The sequence below is a fragment of the Staurois parvus genome, unplaced genomic scaffold (genome assembly GCF_062004578.1).
Source record: "Staurois parvus isolate SC_StPar_1 unplaced genomic scaffold, SC_StPar_1.0 ptg000540l, whole genome shotgun sequence".
NCBI classification, from domain to species: domain Eukaryota; kingdom Metazoa; phylum Chordata; class Amphibia; order Anura; family Ranidae; genus Staurois; species Staurois parvus.
This window is the reverse complement of record NW_028318336.1, coordinates 1,744,563-1,755,000: the sequence shown is the minus strand read 5'-3', so window position 1 is coordinate 1,755,000 and position 10,438 is coordinate 1,744,563. Positions and strand designations below refer to the sequence as shown.

Genomic DNA, 10,438 nt, shown 5'->3' with positions numbered 1-10,438 from the left:
CTTCATCCTCACCCTCTTCTTCATCCTCACCCTCTTCTTCATCCTCACCCTCTTCTTCATCCTCACCCTCTTCTTCATCCTCACCCTCTTCTTCATCCTCACCCTCTTCTTCATCCTCACCCTCTTTTTTCGGCCGAAAAATCGGCCGATTTTCGACCCATCTATGGTCTGCATAATGCAGTGCCAAATAAAAAAAACAAAAAAAAAACCCCAAAACCAACAAAACCCCCAAAACCAACAAAAAAAGAGACAAAACACAAACCCCCCCAAAAAAAAAAAAAAAAAAAAAAAAAAAAAAAACACAACAAACCCTCCACCCCAAAAAAAAAAACCCCACACATTTCCAGGAGCCAAAACCCCCTTCCAAACATTGATCTTCAGATGGGTTCGGGGGGGGGGGGTTAGAGGTCAAGTATTTAAAATGCATTTTATTCCAGAATCCCGCAATGTGCAGCCCGGAGAGGAAAGAGCCGATTCACAACAAAGTATTGCGGATTGTCTGTACAGTTCCCCATGCCTGTAAATCACGGCTAAATACGAGGAAATAAAACCGTGTCTTACAATCACCCAACACACAGATGTAAACAATGCCTAACCTGCAAAACCTGTCGGTTTTCTATTTATAGCCGGAGAATTATTTATAAAACGCCGAGTGCTGTCGGTTATTTTCTACAAGTTTTCCTTGACAAAAAAAAAAAAAAAAAAACACACGACAATGTGATACAATACTCAGGAACACGAAAACTGGTCCCCTCCCCTCCATCCCCTCCCCCACGCGACGCGATTTCTAAAGCAGTTCTCACATTTCTTTTGGTCCCGTTTGCACCGATCCGACTTCTAAATCGTTCGACTTCACTGGAAGTGACACAAATTTCAAAGTCGGATGTGATTCTGACTCGCAAGACGCCTTCGGTTTGCAGGACACAGACGTCTAGGTAAGTGGCCCCTGAAGTAGTCGCAGGCACTACTTAAGAAATCGGTGCAGCTCCGGAATCGCACTGATCGGACCGCTTTAATTGCGGACAATAGGGGGCGACTTACAACTCGCTTACCACGGCAGATCACATGACGAGTCGCACCCTGGGGGTGTAAAGAATATTTTCACTACTAAAATACCACATGACATCATAAAATGACGATATTGGAGCGGGTGTTTTTTTTGGGGGGGGGGGGGGGAATCCTATCTTACTCGGATGCTTTGTGAATTTTCCCGGTTTTCAGTCGAACTTTTGTTAGGTTAGAATGTTCGACCACAAACCGAATAGGGGGGGGGGGCGGGTGTTCGGCCCACCGCTAGTGGCTGCATTTGTGTATTTTTTAGGCTCCCCCCCCCTCTGTTTTCACCTGATGATCTGGCCAGTAACACACCCCCTGTATTAGAGCGCCCCCACTCTGGATGAAGGAACACAGGGGGCACCTTTGGACAGCAGCATTGGTGATCTGGCCGGTAGCACACCTCCTGTATTAGAGCGCCCCCACTCTGGATGAAGGAGCACAGGGGGCACCTTTGGACAGCAGCATTGGTGATCTGGCCGGTAACACACCCCCTGTATTAGAGCGCCCCCACTCTGGATGAAGGAATGCAGGGGGCACCTTTGGACAGCAGCATTGGTGATCTGGCCGGTAACACACCTCCTGTATTAGAGCGCCCCCACTCTGGATGAAGGAGCACAGGGGGCACCTTTGGACAGCAGCATTGGTGATCTGGCCGGTAACACACATCCTGTATTAGAGCGCCCCCACTATGGATGAGGGAGCACCTTTGGACAGCAGCATTGTCAGTCTGGGGGGGAGGGGAGTGTTAGATGGACTAGAAGATTTAAATACACCAACAAACTGAACTCAAACTCCAGCTAATACTTTATAAGTAGTTACAGCAAATAGTTTGTTTTCTTTTGGGATGAAGATTTAACATGAATAAATAAAATCTGATCGTGGTCAGCATCCCTAACAGTGTTAAGTGGTTTGCCTCATCCGTGTAAATTGGTACAAGCTGCTGGAGAGCTTGTGCTTCTGAAACAACAGACTTACTGGCTGGATCACCAGGTGAAAACAAAGGAAAGAAAGCCTAAAAAAGAAAATGAATGCAGCCGTCACAGCTGAGAATTGGTAAGCTGCAATATAATAAATGTTTGATTTTGGGTTTAATACCGCTTAAGGGTCGGTTCACACCATGAAAACACACTCCGGATTTCTTCCAGATGCGTCTCTGCATGTGTGAGTTTAATGCGGAGCTCCAGCCACACCTACAAAAAATAAGTCAGCAGCTGTGATAAAAGTCAAAAACTGTAACTGCTGATGAAAAAAGGTATTTAGCAGGTTATATTTACCAAAATAATTGCATTTGCATGTTCTGTGTACTGGGGGGGAGCGGATACAGCGAATGCGGGGTCCGGGGAGAGCGGATACAGCGCATGCGGGGTCCGGGGAGAGCTGATACAGCGCATGCGGGGTCCGGGGAGAGCTGATACAGCGCATGCGGGGTCCGGGGAGAGCTGATACAGCGCATGCGGGGTCCGGGGAGAGCGGATACAGCGCATGCGGGGTCCGGGGAGAGCGGATACAGCGCATGCGGGGTCCGGGGAGAGCGGATACAGCGCATGCGGGGTCCGGGGAGAGCGGATACAGCGCATGCGGGGTCCGGGGAGAGCGGATACAGCGCATGCGGGGTCCGGGGAGAGCGGATACAGCGCATGCGGGGTCCGGGGAGAGCGGATACAGCGCATGCGGGGTCCGGGGAGAGCGGATACAGCGCATGCGGGGTCCGGGGAGAGCGGATACAGCGCATGCGGGGTCCGGGGAGAGCGGATACAGCGAATGCGGGGTCCGGGGAGAGCGGATACAGCGAATGCGGGGTCCGGGGAGAGCGGATACAGCGAATGCGGGGTCCGGGGAGAGCGGATACAGCGAATGCGGGGTCCGGGGAGAGCGGATACAGCGAATGCGGGGTCCGGGGAGAGCGGATACAGCGAATGCGGGGTCCGGGGAGAGCGGATACAGCGAATGCGGGGTCCGGGGAGAGCGGATACAGCGAATGCGGGGTCCGGGGAGAGCGGATACAGCGAATGCGGGGTCCGGGGAGAGCGGATACAGCGAATGCGGGGTCCGGGGAGAGCGGATACAGCGAATGCGGGGTCCGGGGAGAGCGGATACAGCGAATGCGGGGTCCGGGGAGAGCGGATACAGCGAATGCGGGGTCCGGGGAGAGCGGATACAGCGAATGCGGGGTCCGGGGAGAGCGGATACAGCGAATGCGGGGTCCGGGGAGAGCGGATACAGCGAATGCGGGGTCCGGGGAGAGCGGATACAGCGAATGCGGGGTCCGGGGAGAGCGGATACAGCGAATGCGGGGTCCGGGGAGAGCGGATACAGCGAATGCGGGGTCCGGGGAGAGCGGATACAGCGAATGCGGGGTCCGGGGAGAGCGGATACAGCGAATGCGGGGTCCGGGGAGAGCGGATACAGCGAATGCGGGGTCCGGGGAGAGCGGATACAGCGAATGCGGGGTCCGGGGAGAGCGGATACAGCGAATGCGGGGTCCGGGGAGAGCGGATACAGCGAATGCGGGGTCCGGGGAGAGCGGATACAGCGAATGCGGGGTCCGGGGAGAGCGGATACAGCGAATGCGGGGTCCGGGGAGAGCGGATACAGCGAATGCGGGGTCCGGGGAGAGCGGATACAGCGAATGCGGGGTCCGGGGAGAGCGGATACAGCGAATGCGGGGTCCGGGGAGAGCGGATACAGCGAATGCGGGGTCCGGGGAGAGCGGATACAGCGAATGCGGGGTCCGGGGAGAGCGGATACAGCGAATGCGGGGTCCGGGGAGAGCGGATACAGCGAATGCGGGGTCCGGGGAGAGCGGATACAGCGAATGCGGGGTCCGGGGAGAGCGGATACAGCGAATGCGGGGTCCGGGGAGAGCGGATACAGCGAATGCGGGGTCCGGGGAGAGCGGATACAGCGAATGCGGGGTCCGGGGAGAGCGGATACAGCGAATGCGGGGTCCGGGGAGAGCGGATACAGCGAATGCGGGGTCCGGGGAGAGCGGATACAGCGAATGCGGGGTCCGGGGAGAGCGGATACAGCGAATGCGGGGTCCGGGGAGAGCGGATACAGCGAATGCGGGGTCCGGGGAGAGCGGATACAGCGAATGCGGGGTCCGGGGAGAGCGGATACAGCGAATGCGGGGTCCGGGGAGAGCGGATACAGCGAATGCGGGGTCCGGGGAGAGCGGATACAGCGAATGCGGGGTCCGGGGAGAGCGGATACAGCGAATGCGGGGTCCGGGGAGAGCGGATACAGCGAATGCGGGGTCCGGGGAGAGCGGATACAGCGAATGCGGGGTCCGGGGAGAGCGGATACAGCGAATGCGGGGTCCGGGGAGAGCGGATACAGCGAATGCGGGGTCCGGGGAGAGCGGATACAGCGAATGCGGGGTCCGGGGAGAGCGGATACAGCGAATGCGGGGTCCGGGGAGAGCGGATACAGCGAATGCGGGGTCCGGGGAGAGCGGATACAGCGAATGCGGGGTCCGGGGAGAGCGGATACAGCGAATGCGGGGTCCGGGGAGAGCGGATACAGCGAATGCGGGGTCCGGGGAGAGCGGATACAGCGAATGCGGGGTCCGGGGAGAGCGGATACAGCGAATGCGGGGTCCGGGGAGAGCGGATACAGCGAATGCGGGGTCCGGGGAGAGCGGATACAGCGAATGCGGGGTCCGGGGAGAGCGGATACAGCGAATGCGGGGTCCGGGGAGAGCGGATACAGCGAATGCGGGGTCCGGGGAGAGCGGATACAGCGAATGCGGGGTCCGGGGAGAGCGGATACAGCGAATGCGGGGTCCGGGGAGAGCGGATACAGCGAATGCGGGGTCCGGGGAGAGCGGATACAGCGAATGCGGGGTCCGGGGAGAGCGGATACAGCGAATGCGGGGTCCGGGGAGAGCGGATACAGCGAATGCGGGGTCCGGGGAGAGCGGATACAGCGAATGCGGGGTCCGGGGAGAGCGGATACAGCGAATGCGGGGTCCGGGGAGAGCGGATACAGCGAATGCGGGGTCCGGGGAGAGCGGATACAGCGAATGCAGGGTCCGGGGAGAGCGGATACAGCGAATGCGGGGTCCGGGGAGAGCGGATACAGCGAATGCGGGGTCTGGGGAGAGCGGATACAGCGAATGCGGGGTCCGGGGTTTAGTAACAGTTTAAAGGGACAGCATAAAAAAAAAAAATTAAAGGGGCACCATAAGAATTTTTTTTTTTAAATGGGACAGCATAAAAATAAAAAATTAAAAGGGGTACCGTAAGAATTTTTTTTTTTTTTTTTAATGGGACAGCGTAAAAATATTTTTTTTTTCTTACGCTGTCCCTTTAATTCTTTTCTTATGAAAAAAAAAATATTGGGACAGTGTAAAAATAAATAAAATCTGCTCACTTTTAGGCGATCTCTGAAAACCTCTCTTCATGGAAGCCTATCCTGCCCTCAGCTAATAATGGAATCTTCTATTCCTCCTACCAGTCCATCCCCCACAGTTACTACCTTTTGTACCACTAGCCCCTCCCTCCTAGATTGTAAGCTCCAAGGAGCATATCATTGTATTGTATCCCTTTATAATGTAAAGTACTAAGCAAACTGCTGGCCCTGTATAAATCCTATATTATAATAATAGTAATATTTTTTTTTAAAAAAAGGACAGTGTAAAAATAAAAACAAAAGGTACAGCATGAAAAACAAAAACAGAGGGAGAGTGTAATCAACAAAACCAGAGGGACAGTGTAAAAAAAAAATAAAACCAGAGGGACAGTGTAAACAACAAAAACAGAGGGACAGTGTAAACAGAAACAGAGGGACAGTGTAAACAGAAACAGAGGGACAGTGTAAACAGAAACAGAGGGACAGTGTAAACAGAAACAGAGGGACAGTGTAAACAGAAACAGAGGGACAGTGTAAACAGAAACAGAGGGACAGTGTAAACAGAAACAGAGGGACAGTGTAAACAGAAACAGAGGGACAGTGTAAACAGAAACAGAGGGACAGTGTAAACAAAATAAAATAAAGACTATAAAAAGTAAAAATAAAGAGACAGTGTGAAAAAAAAATAAAGGGGCGTGTGCAATTTGTAAAGCGTGTCATGTTTGGTATCTATTTCCTCGGCGTAACATCTTTTATATTTTGCCGAACACCTATTTTGTGTTTTTGTACTTTAAGATTCAAAGTGTATTTTTTCCCCTAAAACTTGTGTTTGAAAAACCCGCCTCGCAAATACAGCGAGACAAAACAATTGCAACACCCACCAATTTATTCTCTAGGGCCTCTGCTTTAAAAAAAAAATACATAAATGTTAGGGGGGTAATTTTCTAGCAAACAAATCCTGGCCCCGCCCACTTCCAGGTGCCATTGTACGCAGATCACGCGTGCTAGTCACTTTAGTGGTCATAATGTTCTGGCTGATCGATGTACACAGACGTTATCTACAGATAAAGCTCCCCCTCCCCCCCACCGGATGTCACGGATCCGCTCCCTCCCTCCCCCGCAGGTCCGGACACATTTGGTTCCCCCCCCCCCCATCACATAGGGACTCCCCGTCCCCCCGCTGACTCACCCTCTCTGGCCTTGATAGAAGCCGCGGGAGGCCTCCGCTGGAGACGAGCCCAGCCCTCCCACCTCGGAGGCCGCCGCTTCTTCTCCTTGTACAGACCGCCGCTCCCGCCTCTCACCGCTCGGTCGGGTCCCCCCCTCCCCCAACGGGGCCCTACAAACATCCACAGCCCTCCTTCTGGACGCACTTCCTGAAGCCTTCAGTCTCCGACCACGTGACCGGGGGAGCTCCTGGGGTGTCACGTGAGACGGGCGGAGACTACAGCCATCTGTCAGCGGGGTCACGTGGGGGTGGGGGGCTGACGTCATCTCAAGCCTGGTCTTCGAAAAAATGGCGGCCGGCGGCCTGTATCTGGAGACAACGTTTTAAAAAGATAGCTCTGCCAATTTATCTCTACCCTCCCTAGGCCTTTCTGCATTGGGATTATTTTAAGTGGAACTCTAACATTACAGAGAGAAAAAGGACTTCTTCACTATAGGTGAAGGTTCTGAAGGATTTTGTGTCCATTAGACATGTGCAGAATGAAAAAAATGTGTTTTGCTTCGGATCGATTCGTTAAGTGACTAACTTTGTGTACGTTGCATTTATAAGAAAATTTGTTTAGTTTTGTTTCTTTTATTCCTTTTCGACCAGATTTAAATTTCTCCAATAGATTCAAAGTATTCAAATAAAATTAGAATCGAAAATATCATATCAATTCAAATTCATTGTGAAGAATAGAAGGTGTTATTCTATTCGAATTATAGATTTCAGAAGATGGCTATATTCTTTCTATTTTATTCTATTCTATTCCTTTAATTTCTATTCTGTTTTATTCTTTTCTTATTGGAATATGGCTATATTAATTCTATTTTTTTACTTTCTATTTTATTTTGTTCTGTTTTATTCTGTTCTTTTTGAAATTCATATTTCGGAAGATGGCTATATTCATTCTATTCTAGTATTTTATTCTTTTATTTTATTTTCTATTCTATTATTTTCTAGTCTGCTCTATTTTTTTCTATTCTATGCCTTTATTTTCTATTCTGTTCGATTTTACTCTATTCTTTTCTATTATATTCTGTTTTATTCTATTCTTTTTTAAATTCAAATTTCAGAAAACGGCTATATTTATTCTATTCCATTCTTTTATTTTTCTATTCTATGTTATGCTTTTCTATTCTATTCTTTTATTTTCTATTCTATTTTATTCTATTATTTTACTTTCTATGCTAGTCTGTTGTTTTACTTTATTTTTTCTATTTTATTCTGTTTTATTCTATTCTTTTTAAATTAAAATTTCAGAAAATGGCTATATTTATTCTATTTCATTCTTTTATTTTTCTATTCTACTTTATTCTTTTCTATTTTATTCTTTTCTTTTCTATTTTATTCTATTAGTTTACTTTCTATGCTATTCTGTTGTTTTACTTTATTTTTTTCTATTTTATTCTGTTTTATTCTATCCTTTTCAAGTTTCGGAAGATGGCTAAATTCATTCTATCCCATTCTTTCTATTCTATTCTTTTATTTTTTATTCTATTCTTTTCTAGTCTGTTCTATTTTTTCTATTCTATGCCTTTATTTTCTATTCTTTTCTGTTCTGTTTTACTCTATTCTGTTCTAATCTATTGAGTTTTATTCTATTCAGTTTTTTCTATAATTCGAATTTCAGAAGACGACTATATTCATTGTATTCCATTCTTTTATTTTCAATTCTATGCCTTTATTTTCTATTCCATTCTTTTCTATTCTTTTCTATTCCTTTATTTTCTATTCTATTTTATTCTATTCTTTTACTTTCTATTCTGTTCTGTTTTACTCTATTCTTTTCTGTTTTATTCGATTCTTTTTACATTTCGGAAGACAGCTATATTCTAACACTAATACACACAGCCTTTGAAGGAAATTAGCAAGAGTCAGCAATAATTTTATATTTTGTATTTCTTTTTGAATTCAATATCGATTTCAAATTTGATTCAAATTGGTTTTGAATTTCAGACAAAATTTTGTTTCGTTATTTCAGTTTCGTTTTTAATTTGTTACTATTGTCACTCGGAAATTCGGATTCATCCGAATGCTCGATCAAGGAAAATTTCATCCAAATTTCGCACACGTCTACTGTAGACCACGAGGTCAAGGAGATTGTGAGAAAGAAACAACATATAGGTTTGCCTTGAAGTAAATATAAAGCCTGTGTTTTTAACCACTTCCTGTCCGGCCCATGTATATAAACGGCTGGACGGTGGCAGTGCAGGAGCGGGTGGCCATTTATAAACTGCTTTCCTGGCACCCTGCTTGTGCACGCTCCCTGGGAGCACGCAGCACCGCGATACGGTGCCTGCTGTGTCCTCCGGACATAGTGGAACACCGATCGTTGGATGGGACCTCTGTGTGAGGTCCTGATCATGTGATCATTGATTGGCCAATTAGTGATCACATGCAGGGTAGTAAGCAAGATGTCACTTCTGACATCATTGCTTACTACATGTGAAATCTGTGAATGATCACAGAGATCACATGGTACATGGCTATTCACAACAGCCTTGTACCATGTGACAAGCTGTGGCCAGTCACAGCTCACACAGCAGTTCTCAATGGCTGTGAGAATGCAGCCAGAGAGAAGGAGAAATGATTGCTTTTACAGCCTTTATGGCTATAAAAGCAATCAGTGTAAAAAAAAAAAAATCTTCATCACCCCCCACAAGTAGTAGTGTCACCATGGTGACACTGTACTGCTAGGGTGACAGTATGTAAAAAAAAAACCCATAAATAATAATATAAAAAATAAAATAAAATGTAAGAAAAAAGTTTAAAAATTATAATTTTTGGTTATAAACTAATTTGGGTTTTTTTTTTCTAAAAAAGATAACAGAATAAATTTTGGCCAAGATTTATGATGAAATATTATTTATTTGCAAATTTTATAAGAAAACACTTTTTTTCAAAATTTTTTGACTTTTTCATTTACATAGCAAAACAATAAAAATCCCAGTGGTGAATAAATAGCACCAAAATAAAGCTTTATCTGTCTCAAAAAAATGCTAAAAAATTCATATGGGTGTTGCATGACCGTGCAATTGTCATTCAAAGTGTGATAGCCCTGAAAGCTGAAAATTGGCCTGGATAGGCAGGGGGTAAAAGTGTCCGGACTGGAAGTGGTTAAATTTTGGATAGAGTAGGAAATGGTTAAATGGTTAGTTCACCCTTATCAGAAACTGCCTAGGCAGGTAAGGAGCGCCTACAGATAAAATAAAAACTGAGCAGCTTTGACTGAAGTTGAGTAATGCCCTTGCTATAGGTGTAGGTCATTTACCTGATGAAGCCTGAGAGAACAACTCCCAGGACATTGCTATGGAGGTTACTAAGAGAGTTCTAGCTGTTACTGTTCACCTTCACTGTCACAGGAGCGAGCTCTTAAACCCTTAGATCCAGGGGGGAGAAAGCACATGTGAAGGGGGTTTGAATCAGAGAAAGAGCTTGCTCCTGTGATGGTGAAGGTAAGCAGTAACAGGTAGACGTCTCTTAGCAACGCCCTTAGCAACATCCTGGGAGTTTTCCAGTAAGGCTTCATTAGGTGCATTAAATAGCCTTCACCTATAACAAGGGCATTATTCAACTTTAGTCAGCCTCAGATGTTGCTTTTTTCTTAAGACGCCCCCTTACCTGCATAGGCAATTTTTTGGTAAAGGTGAACTATGCTTTTAACCCATTCCTGCCCACAGTACACATATATGTGACCTCATGGAAGTGGGTCGTTAACCCTGAGGCCGCTTAACATGTCTACCGATCTTTGTGATTGGTTATCACAGTGATCGTTCACTGTGCAGCCCACCCCTGTGCTTTCTTTCCCCTCTGAATGGA

The 10,438-nt window shown here is 47.4% G+C and overlaps 1 long non-coding RNA gene across 1 annotated transcript in view; it reads right to left on the bottom strand.

Moving 5' to 3' along the window:
• Nucleotides 1-6,828, bottom strand: part of LOC149451431 (uncharacterized) — a 30,615-nt gene extending 23,787 nt beyond the window's left edge. The window contains exon 1 of the long non-coding RNA XR_016315029.1: nt 6,599-6,828. This is a non-coding gene — a long non-coding RNA (uncharacterized LOC149451431). The remainder of the gene's footprint in view (nt 1-6,598) is intronic.
• Between the last annotated feature and the right edge of the window lie 3,610 nt (nt 6,829-10,438).